The 14,815-nt window shown below is 49.0% G+C and overlaps 1 long non-coding RNA gene across 1 annotated transcript; it reads left to right on the top strand.

Annotated features, from left to right (window-relative positions):
* Positions 1–214: 214 nt before the first annotated feature.
* Positions 215–13,100, top strand: LOC130854595 (uncharacterized). The gene is made up of 2 exons (XR_009054058.1): positions 215–591; positions 12,927–13,100. It is a non-coding gene; the product is annotated as an uncharacterized LOC130854595 (long non-coding RNA).
* Positions 13,101–14,815: the final 1,715 nt, after the last annotated feature.

Below are 14,815 nucleotides of genomic sequence, written 5' to 3' on the forward strand. Positions count from 1 at the left end.
ATGAATGTATTTCTGTCACTGGCTCCAATACTCCTGTGTCGTAACTTCTGTTCTTGTCCTGGGGATGGAGTCGGAAAGGGATTAGTTGTCTTTTTTTCCCTTTCCAGAGAACTGCCAAAATAATTTGACTCTCCCAGATGAGGTCAGTTTTAAATCGTGATTCTCCTGAGGTTCATTTGGAAGAAGACACGGCAATTCTGAGAAACTAGCGATGAGGCCGCCAAGTTGCCCCGTTTCCCTGGCTGCGGCTTCTGCTTCCTCAAGTCGGGGTTGGTGAGAACCAAACCCCAGTCTCCGCAGACTGGAGAGGCTGGTCCCGCCCTTGGCCTCGCCCGGCATCCTGGCTGCAGATGGCTGGCTGCAGTCCGACTCCAGGGGGAGCGTCTCTGCGGAGCCCAGGTTCTCTGTGCTTCCTGGTCACCTGCCCTCCTGGCTGGGGGCACCTGGATGGCGGGGCTGTGTCTGGCTCCGGCTGGTCTGGGGGGTGTGCTGAAGAGCTGGTAAGAGTGACTCAGCATCACCCACGAGCAGAGGTGGTCAGAGCCGCCGGGACGGAGCCGCCGGGCCAAGGAGCAGAGGCCTGACCTGGAGGTAATGCAGGATGGTCAGCGTGTGCACGCCCCTCGGGGGCCTGCGGGGGCTTCAACCTTGAAGGGATTTTGCTGACGTTCAGAACAGGCGAGCCAGGCCTTGTGGTACCCAAGGCTGTGGGTGGCTGTGAAGGAAGTGGGGTCACATGGTGCCCGGCAGGTGACCAGAGGCAGTACAGGTGTCCTCAGCACCCAGACACACCTCTCACTGAGAGATGAACACACCAGAGCCCTGGAAGTTTAGGTGCTGTGCCCAGTGACGCACAGAGGGGCGGTGGCAGGACTTGAGGACAGACCCCTCCTCCTGACCTTCCAGGAGCCCTTTTCCGATCTCACCCCTGCACCTCACAGGTTGCATCCTGATGAAAGAATAAAATGAAGTGTTTTGATTAAAATTTCTCATGAATGTCTTTGACATCAAAGTAATTTAAATGTGAACACAAGCATTTGCATGGGTGAGCCTCTGCAGGCTGGGGGCCATGGCACTGTCCCTGGGGGCTGCTCTGCGTCTGTCCCCTGGGCTTGGCGCTGGGAACAAAGGGTGAAGGTCACTGTTTGGTGTCTCCTCGGGGCAGGTCAGGACGCGGGTCCTGGGTGCTGGGCGCTGGCACAGAGGTGGAAGGTTGGCAGAATGTAGCAAGAGTATATCAAGAAGCAAAAGGAAAAGCGCTTCAGTGTGTTTTGTGTGGTGTCTCCGTTGCTTTGGTAAGAACACAATTCACGAGCAGGTATGAGCTACAGAAGGCAGACTGTGTAATTTCTGTGATCCCACGTAGGAATTAAGTGCCCCTCGATTTGCATGTAAAACTGGTATTCCACAGTAAAAGGTGAGCTGTAAAATTCATGCTAACAATCAAAACTGTAATGTTTGTTTGCCTAGAATAACTTTAAACAGCAAATAACAAGCATCATGGCTAGTCGAGAGGGAGACTACGGAGAAAGGAAAGAGTGGCCTGTTTGCGTTCCTTTCGTGGCACTTTCCTTTTTCACCAGGGGCTGCACGGTATGGAGCTGGCCCTGAGTGGACGGGTTTGGGGAGGGAAAGAGGAAGCATGTATGTTTCATTTGTGGACGTGTTGACTTTGAACTTGTGCAGTCTGGATTTTAGGAAAAGTGGTCTAGGTTTGGGAGCCAGCAACAGTGTAGCTGGCAGCTGGGACGATGGGCTGGGCTTATCCAGACCCCATGTGCAGGTTATGAGCCCGAGGCCGTGGCACTGGGCAGGGCACTGCCTTGGCGCATGGCACAGAGCAGAGAGCACGTGGGAGCTGGAGAGCAACCCGGGGCCCCTCGGGTTCTCCGTCCAAGACTGGACTCTGCTCTAGTCTTTTAAACAGAAAAAGAAGGAGCCCTGCGTACCCATGGCCTGACTAAAGTATCACCCACCCGTTCCATGCAAGGAGGTGATTTCCTTCCATCCCCCGGAAGTGACCAGACAGGAGAACATCGTCAGTTGTTATTATAAATTCACATGTTGCTGGACACTTAGGATGTTTCCCCACCTTGGCTGCTGTGAATCTGCGGGTGCAGGTCTCTCTTTGAGACACTGATTTCATTTCCTTTGGATGAACACCCAGGAGTGGAGTTGCTGGATAGAACGGTAGATCTGCTTTTAATTTTTTGAGGAAACTCCATACTGTTTTCCACAGCAGCTGCACCAGTTTACATTCCTACCATCAGTGCACAAGGGTTCCCCTTTCTCCACATTCTCACCAACACTTGTTATTTGTGGTTAACAGGTTTGAGGTGACATCTCATTGTGGTTTTAATTTGCATTTTCCTGATGATTAGCGATGTTGAGAACTTTTTCATGTATCTGTTGGCTCTTTGTATGTCTTCTTTGCAAAAATGTCTACTCCGGTGCTTTGCTCATTTTAAAATCAGGTTGTTTAAGCTTTTTTTGGGCAATTGAGTTGTATGAGTACCATATATATTTTAGATATTAACACTTCATCAGATATACGGTTTGTAAATGTTTCCTCATATTCTGTATGTCGCCTTTTCATTTTGTTGATGGCTTCCTTTGCTTTGCAGAAGCTTTCTTTTTGGGGGGGGGTGGGTAAGATATCTGGCTTTCTTTTATTAACAGTAATCTTTTGATATTCAGACTACCTGCCCTTTGTTCCAAAACACCTATATATCCTGGCTCTGCCCCTTGTCTCCTCACAGGAGTTCTCTCAGGGTTACTTGAGATGCTGCCTCCTGGGCTTGAAGTCCTAAAAATTCCCGCCAAATAAAACCTAACTCTCAACTTCTAGGTTGTGAGTACTTTTTCAGTCGACACGACCTCTCGGCTCTGCTTCCTGGTGTCACCCTCACGCAGGTGGCTCTGCCTTTATGGGTGCAAGATGGCCACCAGCTGCCACAGGCTGACGGTGTGTCCCCTCGGCTCTGTAGAGCTGTTTAGTTTGATGTAGTCCCACTCGTTTGCTTTTGTCGCCTGTGCTTTTGGTGGTGTCATATCAAAAAAATCATTACCAAGACCAGTTTCAAGCTTTTAACTTATGTTTTCTTCCAGGAGTTTTAAGATTTCAGGTTTTGCATTCAGGGGTCTTAAATGCACTTTTGAGTGAATTTTGTGTATGGTGTCAGATAGTGGTCCAGTTCATTCTTTTTCATTTGCATGTGAGTTTCCAGTTTCCCCAACGCCATTTTTTTTCTTTTCTTTTTTTAATTTAATTAATTAATTTATTTTATTGGCTGTGTTGGGTCTTTCTTGCTGTGCGTGGGCTTTCTTTTAGTTGCGGTGAGTGGGGGCTACTCTTTCTTGTGGTGCGCAGGCTCCTCATTGCCATGGCTTCTCTTGTTGCGGAGCACGGGCTCTAGGCACGTGGCCTTCAATAGTTGCAGCACATGGGCTCAATAGTGGCTCACAGGCTCTAAAGCGCAGGCTCAATAGTTGTGGTGGACGGGCTTAGTTGCTCCGCGGCATGTGGGATCTTCCTGGAGCAGGGCTCGAACCTGTGTCCGCTGCATTGGCAGGCGGATTCTTAACCACTGCGCCACCTAGGAAGCCCCCCAACACCATTTTTTGAAGAGGCTACACTTTCTGGATTGTGTATTCTTGGCACTTTTGTTAATGATTAGCTGACCACATAAGTGTGGATTTACTGCTGGGCTCTCTATTCTGTTGCATTGGTCTGTGTGTTTTTATGCTGGTACCATACTGTTTTGATTAATATAGCTTTATAAGATGAATGGATAAAGGAAAGGTGGTATATATACACATCCAATGGAATATTGTTTGGGAATAAAAAAAAAGGTAAATCCTGCCATTTGCAACAACATGGATGGACTTGGAGGACATTTCACTAAGTGATATAAGCCAGACACAGAAAGACAAATATTGTTTGATCTTATATGTAGAATATAAAAATGTCTAACTCGTAGAAGCAGAGAGCAGAATGGTGGATGCCAGGGATTGGGGGAATGAGGAAAAAGGACACAAACTTTCAGTTATAAGATGAACAAGTTTTGAGGCTCCAATATAAAACATGGTGACTATAGTTGATAACACTGTGTTAAAAAATTGAAACTTACTAAGAGAGTAGGACTTAAACGTTCTCACCATAAAAAAAGGAGATAAATAGGTGAGGCAATGCGTGTGTTAATTATCCTTACTATAATACTGTTATTACATTTCACAATGTATAGATACACCATCACATTGTACACCTTAAATATATAGAATTTTTATTTGTCAATTATGCCTCAATAAAGCTGGAAAAATATATGAAAATGCTTAAAATACACATAAATAAGCCACAGAGTTTTATAAATCTACAATGATGTCATACCATAGCACAATGGAAAAGTGAAAACTGTTAATATGAACAAATAGTATATTAGGTAGGCCCTCTTCCCCCTCACTCGACTGAGGAGGAATTTGAACCCCCGCCCTAGGAATGAATTGATGTCCGTAAAGCCTGCCCAGTGCAGGGCTCGACCATGGCAGATGCTCAGTAAACGGCACTTACGTTTGAGTTACTTGCACAGGGTTACATGACTACCAGTGCAAGACAGGCTGGAGCCAGGCACTGGGGTCTCTGCCGTGCAGCACCACCTTCCTGGTTTGCGAGGCTGAAAGGGAAGATGAGGTTGAGCAATCAGGATGAGTAATAACTGCACACTTTGAGTTTGCCAAGAGCTCTGCGTGGAGCACAGAGGTTAAGGGCGTAGACTCTAGAATCAGATTTTCTGAGCTAAAGTCCTCACTCTGTTGCTTCCTGGCTGTGTGTTGTTGGGAAAGTTACTAAACCTCTCTGGGACTGAGTAGATCATCTGTATAAGAAGGATAATGATAGCACTTACTTCAATGGACAGGATGCGATAATACTTGGAAGGTTGCTGGAAATAGTCTTCAGCACAGAACAAGGAAATAGCTAATGTTAGTAGTTGTTTTCATTCTCTCTCTTGTTCCGTGTCCCATGCTGTGAGGTAGGCAGGGTATGTGTGATTGCTCTGATTTTACAGGTGGTTCCGTAACTCGCTCAAGGCTGTGAAGCCTGGCTCTTTCTTTAGTGTCACAGATGTGTTGGTGTTTGACTCTACAGACAAGAAGTAGATGGTGTGTAACCTTGCTAAGGTGAGAGTAGACGCAATCCACTGAGGGTTGAATTTCCTCCTCTTCCAGGGACCATGCCCTTCCTGAGCGGTAAGTCCCAGTTTCTCTGAAGCTGTGTGCACTTACTGCCCATCACGTTCCTGCCAGACTCAGTTGTGAAACTAGGGCTGTAAGCTATTCCATGAAAACTTGTGTTGTGGTCAGATCATTTGGGAAACAGAGCCCCAAGTTTCCTGTCTAGAAATTCTAACAGTGCGTCTTAGTAAACCATAGGTTGCAAGTCATGTAAATTTCATTAAACCAGGGGTTTCTCTGTGTTCCTGGCCCACAGGACTCTGTTCCACGTTCCGTGTGTGTTTTTCTCCCGCAACTAGTGCTGAGTGGAGCACAGCTGGGAGAAGCCGTAGGCCTGACTCACCGCACGTGCTGGAGCCAGACGTGCGTGCTTAACCAGCTAGCCATTCATCCTGTGACAAGTGTGGCCCATCTGCTGCTTGCCATGCCCTGTCCTGGGCCCCGGGAAGGCTGCGGAGTGACACAGGCATAGTCCCCAAGGTAGGACACTGACAGCCTCGCGGGCGTCCCAGGCGCTAGTAAACAGTCGAGGAGAGGAAACGTGGAGTTAAACCTTAGGTAAGAATTATGGGAGCTCCACGAGGGAAGTCAGCATATACGAGGGGGTCAGGGGAGTGGTTTGGAAAGAGAGAGCCTTCCGGGGCAAGAGAGGAACATGTGCAGAGGCTGCGGGTGGGGGGAAGGCGGGGGGAGGCCCCTGGAGCAAGAGGACGAGGCAGTGGCACTTGGGGTGGGGCACAGTGGAGTCACCTGGAAGGCCTCTAAAGTTCCTGATGTCCAGGCTCCGCTCCAGGCCAGTTAAACCCACCTTGAGAGGTGGGATCCAGGCAGAGGTATTTGTTGAAAAGCTTCCCAGGGAGGTGGTGTGGATGTACTTTCCCTATTCCTCCTGCTAACTGCAACTGGGTGTTTCAAAGGAGGCCTGCTCATGAGTTGGGGCCTCCACTGTGGCCCAGTGTTAGGGAGCCCCGCCCCCCACAGAGGTGTAGTGGAGACAATGAGCCAGAACCCCCACCCTGTCCAACAGTGATAAGGGCCCCTCCCCACTGTGGGGGTCAGTAGTGGCCACGTAGGGAGCCCACCTTCCGGCTGGGGTGGGGTCAGAGGCGCCCAGCTGAAGGAGAGGCTTCCACAGGATTCAGGGGCTTCAATAAAACATCATTTGTTGTACCAGCTCCCAGAGGGTCTCAAAATGAACGAAAAATCAATATATGGCAAAACCAAGATCATGAAGATGTTAGAATTATCTGTCAGAGAGATGGCATCAGCAAGATGGAGAACTGGGAATCCTGCCCACCCCCACCCCACCCCCCACCCATCCAAGTGTACGGATTCAATAGCACACAGACAAATTCCCTTTTAACAAATTCAGAAACTCATGGAGAGGCTTCTGCACCCTGGACAAGTATGAAATCGGCCAGCTCAAAGCTGGTAGGAAATTCTGAGACCTTCTCGGCCGTCATCCCTCCCACGCCCCGTGCTGTGCAGGAGGAAGGGACCCCCAGCTCCCAGCTACTTCCTGCAGGGGAAGGCCTAGAGCACACGTCCAGCTTCCCCAGGGCCACCAGGCCTGGCTTCTGTCCTGTGGGTCGTCTAGCAGTGATGGGACCGGCATGTTCCAGCTGCCTGGGCACCAGTGAGTGAAAGATTTGGGTTAGCATGAAGGTTCAAGAGGCCCCCAGAGTCTCTGGCCAGGCTAGAGGGTGAGGGTCCTCTCTGTACTCTGGGTGCAGTCAAGCTGCAGAGACCAGGAGAGGCGGCTGTTTTTTCTAATGTCCAGATATCAACGAAGAGAGTCAAGGGAAGTGAAGAAATGGGGACACGTGTCCCAAACAAAGGATCCAGGTAAATCTTGCCGTCCGTAACAGAGCCACTCCAGAAGTTATTCTCACAAAGCAGCTCTAGGGCCTCTTGAGCCCCCGAGGGGTATGGGGGGCTGGTGGGAGTGAGGACCCGCCAGCACTCGCAGAGAATGTTGGTGGCCACCCTCCTCGTGCCAACAACATTTTGATAACTAGCTCTCGTCAGGGGTTTAATGAGTAAGATGAATGACTTTGTTACTCATGCAGTTCTCATTCAAGCCACCACGTTTCAGATGGGGAGAAATCGTTTTCCCATTAATTGGGTAGACGGGGACATCAGTGTCTTATGGAACTATTTTTGCTGCCTGTTTCACATGAAACGCAACAGGGAAGATTTAAAGGTGAACAGTGGGACTCACCTTCATCTGAGTCAGCGGGGTCCCCGTCCCCCCTGCACTCTGAGCCTCCACTTGATTCTGAAAAATGGAAATTATACTTGTTCTATGTGCAGAATGGGTGTGAAGGTCACATAAGAGAACACACGTGAGAGTGCTTTGTAAACTGTAAAAGTCATCTGCAGACTCCACGTGGAATATCAGATCCCAGTTTACATCTTGCTTTTCCTTTTCTGTTATCTGTTTTCAAAGAAAGTGTCAGGAAGCGTATCAATCAGAGAGCACGCTCAGGTTCTCAAATCCAGACGTGTTTATTTTCTCATCATGCAGAGAAATGGAATCTGATCCTTTACTTTTGCTGAGAGGCTGCCAGCAGGGTGTCTTCAGTGCGGTGGGGGCTGCAGAGAGTGATGGGGTCAGAGCCAGCCCACAGGGACCTTGGGGCTGATTTGAGAATTTCGTGCAGAAGCGTGTTGGGCTGGATGGGATGTGGGAGGAGGGGTGACTTTGTGTGTGTGTGTGTGATGTGTGCATATATGAGCGTGTATGTATATTTGTATGTGCGTATGTGAGCGCGTGTGTGGTGTGTACTTGTGTGTATGTCCCTGTGCATGTGGTGTGGTGTGAGTTGTGTTGGAGGTACACATGATCCTGTAACTTAATTGAGCACTGAAGCCTTAAGGCTCAGGTACTCGGATTCCTTTCCAGAAGGGTCTCCACCCATGGGCACGCATGCCTCTGCCACCCGGGCCCTTGGTGGCCCCAGCATGATGCTTTGGTGACTTTCTTTGCACCACTAACTACCGTACAGGGTCAGGTGCCCCACAAGCCCAGGGTGGCCCAGCGAAGATGCCCAGGTTTCTGGGGGCATCAGGAGTTGCTCAGGGCAGGACCCCCACCCCAGAGGAGCTGGTCATTCCACCTGGAGGCACGTGGGGAAGGGCGGGGGGGGGGCATGGGAGGCCGGGTCAGCTCGGGGTCATGGGACAGAGGGAAGGAGCGGAGGGAAGGGGGCGGCCCAGCCCGGGGTCGTGTGCTTGGGATGCAGAGGGTGGAGCCCAGCTTACAGGCTGCGTTATCAAAACACACTTAAAATGCTCCGTTGCTGAACTATTTAATTTATATTTGCTAATCCATGTTCTAAATCTCCTTCTTTCTCGTGGGGAGCTTTGAACAGACAGAAACCATTTGTTCAGTCCTGCGGCACTGAATAGAGGGCCCTGTGGAGATTGCAGCCTCATTTTTATCCTGACTTGAATGCTCATCTGAGTAAATGCAGCATGTTGATTTCTGCAATATTTGGTGAAATGTTGTGGTTGGTTACGTTTCTCTGGCTGAAAGGGTTGGCTCTTAGGCCCCACCTAGGTTCCTAATATCCTTATGAAAACGCATGAAAGTTTAATGTACAGCTGTTAATTTTTTAATCAAAATACTTTATTTTTATTTAAAATAGAAAAAGCAATTTGACCCCTCGTGGCCTAATTGTTTGCCAAACATAACTTGTCTCCAGATTGCAATGATCTTGGAGCTGAACTACCACAAACTGTTTGGAACCAGTAAACTGTATTTATTTTTAGCTTTTAAACAGCCAAATAGTTTGCCCTCAAATTTCAGAGGAAAAAATTCCCTTCTGGGCTGAAACTCTGCACTGAGTGTCTCTGTGCCCAGCTGTTCCCGTCCAGGCTCCACATCACGGAAACAGAGTTTCCTAGTGATTCAGCCTTAATGACAGTGCTGGTGCTTATGAAATACCAGCTTCTGAAATTACAGTGAAGGATGTAGTTAGACTGGCTGGGTTTAGTCAAGCGCATGAAACCACAGCCCCAGCACATGGTGTGAGCCGCACTGGGTCAGGGCAGCAGTGCAGCACCCCTCAGGCTGGGGTCCATGAGGGTGTGCTCTTCATGATGCTGGGTGAGTGGATTTGCACAAAAAAGGCCATTGGGCGAAGGAAAAGGAGCACATGTTCTGAGCACTGTGATCCAGACTCGTTCACACGTGTCCATCCTTCAGCCTCCTTTGCACCATGCAGGTGGGTGGGGACTGCAGGCTGATTTAGTTGGTGATGGATGAGGCTGCGTTTAGAATGGGCTGCAGGGACCAGGGGTAGGTTTGGGGAACAGCCTGGAGGTGCCCTCCTCCCTTCCTCACACTTGCTTGGTGTAACTTTTCACTAGTGAAGTGTACAGTCTTATTTGGCTACATGGAAATGCCAAGGCCGAGGACACTGTACTGTGGTAATGATGCCTTGGTGATTCAGTGAGATGCAGCAATGATGCAGCGATGATGCAGCATTGATGCAATGTCCATGCAGCAATGATGCAGTGACGATGCAGCGATGACACAGCGACAGCGCAGCGATGATGCAGCAATGATGCAGTGTCAGCACAGCGAGATGCACTGATGATGCAGTGTTGGTGCGGCGAGATGCAGCAACGAGGCAGTGTTGATGCAGTGAGATGCAGTGATGATGTAGTGAGGGTGCAGTGATGGCGCAATGACAATGCATTGATGATGCAGTGTTGATGCAGTGACAATGCAGTGTCGATGCAGCAAGATGCAGTGATGATGCAGTGATGATTCAGTGCTGATGCAGTGATGATGCGGTGTTGATGCAGCGAGATGCAGTGATGATGCAGTGTCTGTGCAGCGAGATGCAGTGATGATGCAGTCACGATGCAGTGTCGATGCAGAGAGATGCAGTGATGATGCAGTGATTGCTCAGTGATGGCACAGTGTCGATGCAGTGAGATGCAGCGATGGTGCAGTGATGGTGCAGCGATGATGCACTGATGATGTGGTGTTGACGCAGCAATGATGCAGTGAGATGCAGCAACGAGGCAGTGTTGATGCAGTGAGATGCAGTGACGATGTAGTGAGTGTGCAGTGATGGTGCAATGGCGATACATTGATGATGCAGTGTTGGTGCAGTGATGATGCAGTGTTGATGCAGCGAGATGCAGTGGTGATGTGGTGTCGATGCAGCAAGACGTAGGGATGATGCAGTGTCAGCGCAGTGAGATGCAGTGATGATGCAGTGATTGCACAGTGATGATGCTGTGATGGTACAGTGCTGGTGCAGCAAGATGTAGTGATGATGCAGTGATGATGTAGCAAGGCTGTTGTGTTGATGCAGTGACAATGCAGTGTCAGTGCAGCAAGAAGCAGCGACGATGCAGCGATGGTGCTGTGATGGTGCAGCGATGCTGCATTGATGATGCAGTGTCGATGCAGTGTTGATGCAGTGAGATGCAGTGATAGCACACCAATGATGCAGTGTCAATGCGGTGGTCATGCAGCAATGATGTGGTGATGACGTAGCGACGATTCAGTGTCAACACAGTGACGATGCAGCGATGATGCAGTGGGATGCAGTGATGATGTGGTGGGATGCAGTGATGATGTGGTGCGATGCAGTGATGATGCGGTGATGATGCGGTGAGGTGTAGTGATGATGTAGTGAGGTGTAGTGATGATGTAGTGAGATGTAGTGATGATGCAGTGGTGATGCGGTGAGGTGTAGTGATGATGTAGTGATGTAGTGAGATGTAGTGATGATGTAGTGATGATGTAGTGAGATGTAGTGATGATGCAGTGAAATGCAGTGATGATGGCAGAGGAAGTAAGACCATGGGCTCCAGTGTCAGACATTCCTGGATCTGAGTTTTAACTCTGTGACTTCCTAGCTATGTGATCATAGGTGAATTACCCCATCTTTCTGAGCCTCAGTTTTCTCATCTGTGAAAGTATTAATAGTACCTGCCTCATAGGGCTGATGTGAAAAACAAAGTGTAAGTCTCTCAGGATAGTATCAGGCACATATGTGACTGTAAATTGTTTAGTATTTTATTTCTGTTATATTATACATCTTTTTGTTTAGGCTAGTGTACTTATTTCTTGAAGGCATCATGTGCGGAGACAAAGAAGATCATTCTTTTGAGTTTGAATACTTCTTCTGGCCTCTTCCATGATTCAAAGAAATTTCTTATCATCTTTGGTTCAACTTCAGTACCTGCCACATCATCTTGTCTGTGAGAGTTTGGGCTGTGAGAGTAAGTCAGAGTCCTGAAGGCTCCCCTGCAGGACGGCCCCAGCTCTTCTCATTTCTAGCACCAGGGCTTGGTACCAAGCATGAGCATCTCCTCGGAGGCATCAGAAGGACATCCATCTGGGAGGTTTGCATCAGATGCAGAGGAGTGGGGACCCGGCAGTGCTGCTGGGGTTTCCATAGCTACTTTCCTCAGTGACTGGGAGGCCTCAGCGTGCTGTGCGTGCCCTGCAGGAAATGCAAGGGACTGAGGTCAGGACCTGAGCTCACTGTTCCCCGGGGCCAGGGTGACTGCCGAGGCTCAGCCTCCTGCTGGCTCCTGTACTGCAGGTCTCGGGCCCGAATGCCATAGCCTCAGTTGCTGCTGGGGCCCAGGCTCCCCGAGGGTAGAGGCCCAGAGGCAGGGTGGGTGCTGTTACTGAAGCCACCAGCTCCTCCTCTTGCAGAGCATTTAACTAGCCTGAGAACGATCTCAGGGAGTTGCTATGACTGTTGATGTGGCCACAGCTCTGGCAGGCTGTGCCCTGGGCAGCGTGTCAGCCACTGGGTATACATGTGGGCAGGCTGATGTCAGGATGATGTGGCCAAGGCCAAAGATGCACAGCCCGTGGTGGGGAAGCTTCAACTCCAGGTTGGCCTCATCCCGCCTGGCCAGGCCTTGAGGAAGTCAGGGCCACCTGCTGGGGGAAGCGTGGTCCCTTGTGGTCCGAGCTCTGGGTCTAGGCCTCCCCGGGCCTGGGGTGCAGAGGCATCTGTGGGAGGGTGGCCTTCGTGTCTCAGCTGCATGAGTGAGCATGGCTGTGCACTTGTGACATATGAACTCTGGCTTTCCTTCTTTTTTCCCCTTTATCTACTCTTGAAAATAAGAGTAAATTATGTCTAAAGACAAGGATTTCATCCTGGCTGGGTCCACTGTGATCACCCGAGTTCTGTGGTGGTGAGGACTGAACCCTGATTTTCAAAGTCAACAGAGCATGTGTGTGTGAACACGTGTGTGTGAACATGTGTGGGTGAACACATGTGTGCAGGCATGTGCGTGTGCACAGTGTAACGTCTGAGTTGCTGCCTGGCCCCTGTGATGAGTCACGTTACATGTAATAAATACATGTCACTTAACAAGGCTGGGCTGAGGCGCGGGGGCCTCTGGGGCTGTGATGCAGCAGCATTTGGTCGGATAAAGAGCCCACGGGATGAAGAACAGCGGGAGTTCGGGAAGACAGGCCGACACCAGGGAGGAGGAGCCTCCTGAAATCGGCTGGGAGAAGCTGCTTTAGAGACCCCGGTGGAGCCCCTGGTCATGTCCCAGCCCTCTCCACCCCCATCCCTGGGCCCGCTGTCAGCAGTGCATTGGGTTCGTCTTTGCTGTGTATCTGTGTGTATAAAAGTATATATGCACTATTTCCCCAACGTTTTTTTCTGCCTTAAACTACATTAAATCTCACCCTGTTCTAGGTTTTCACAGGTACATCTACATCTTTCTCTTCAAGTCCTTGGAAAGCAGTCGTGCATGTCAGGAACGTCTCGTTGGCTGTGACCCTTTCTGTCCCTCTCTGGGATTAGCTTCTGTGAACAGGGTCTCATGTAAAAGCAGAGAATCTATCTGAAGAAAACAAATGTGGATAAAAGGTGAGGTGGGGGGCCTTTCTCCCAGGACCATCTCTATTTTAATGCATCGTAAAAAGCTGTTTCCTTTTGGACGTGCAAGCCTCATGCTGTCTTAGAAGCCTAGGGGAAGGGAGTGTAATTTGGTTTCCACTTCTGGTTCGGACCCTCCACAGCTGAAAACCAGACAGACTTCCAGGAAACTGCGGAGAAATATGCGCTGTCTGGTGGCCGGGGTCCTGTTCGTCCCTGCGGCCTCCCCGCCCCTCCCCCGGCCCGCGCAGGTCAGTCCGTTGGCTGCGTAGGGGGTGGGGGGTGGCAGGGGCTTTCGTCCGCCCTGCCCCCATCCGGTGTCCTCTTTCTGGAGGACGACGTCCCGGGTCGAAATTTCGTGTTGATGTCACATGAGGTTAGAACCCTCTGCCTCCAAGTGAACGTCAGATGCCAGGTCATTGTTCCCGCCAGACCTTTAGGGCTGAGGATTTTCCGCGCGCCCCCTTCCTCCTGAGCCCGCGCCCTGCCGCTCGCCCCGCTGTTTCCGGGGCTGCCTCTGCTCCTGCCCTGCCGCCCATCACTCCCGTCCCTCCTGCAGGGGCTGCGGAGCCGGGTGGGCAGGGCCCTCCCGCCAGCCCGCCCTTCCCGGTGGACACAGGTGACAACCGAGGCGGGGCGCGTGACATGATTCCGAACCTGGGAAAATAGTTCCGTCTGTTTCAGGAGGGCCTTGATATGTCTAACTAAATGAACACGTGGATTTTTGTCTCTTATGCACAAGACTATATTTTTGTTTTCAGTAAAGGCTTTAACTGGAGCTGATTTTTGGCTCTTCACTCTGACATTTGCGATTTGAGAAGTATATTTTTCAAGGATATAACCCAGATAAGAAGAGTGCAGTTCAATGCACCGTGAATTCTAGGAATAAAAAACTAGAGAGAAAAAACAGTTAAATTTTCTGACTGTTTTTGGTGACATGTATCTAAAGAGCTTTTTTTCAGCCTCGACTTATTTTATTACATTTGATTTATTTAGGGTTGAATACTTAGCCTAACTAAACTGGGAGAAAAAAAAAAAAACTCTGCGCAGGACATGATGAAGAAAATGATTTTTTAAAAAGAAGGCTTGAATAAAAAAGAACAAAATAATGTCATTTGCAGCAACATAGATGGACCTAGAGATTGTCATACTGAATGAAGTCAGACAGAAAGATAAATATCATATGATATCGCTTATATGTGGAATCTAAAAAAAGGGTACAAATGAACTTATTTACAAAACAGAAATAAGAGTCAACAGATGTAGAAAACAAACTTATGGTTACCAGGGGGTAAGGGGGTAGGCATAAGTTGGGAGATTGGGATTGACTTATACACACTACCATATATAAAATAAATAACTAATAAGGACCTACTGTATAGCAGAGGCAACTCTACTCAATACTCTATAATGACCTATATGGGAATAGACTCTAAAAAAGAGTAGATACTTGTATATGTGTAACTGCTTCACTTTGCTGCACGTCTGGAACTAACAACATTGTAAATCAATCCATGATTTTACTCCAATAAAAACAAAAATAAAATAAAATTGGACTTTTGACTAAAAGAAAAAAAGTAGGCTTGAAAAAATTCTTTTCATTATAAGAGAAGCTTTAATGCACAGGAGTTTGCATTTTGCTTTGATGCAAAGATCTATTCCAATTTTTTAAAAATAGAAAGTGGTTATTGCATTATATGTTCGTA

This window comes from Hippopotamus amphibius, chromosome 5, assembly GCF_030028045.1.
Source record: "Hippopotamus amphibius kiboko isolate mHipAmp2 chromosome 5, mHipAmp2.hap2, whole genome shotgun sequence".
NCBI lineage: Eukaryota > Metazoa > Chordata > Mammalia > Artiodactyla > Hippopotamidae > Hippopotamus > Hippopotamus amphibius.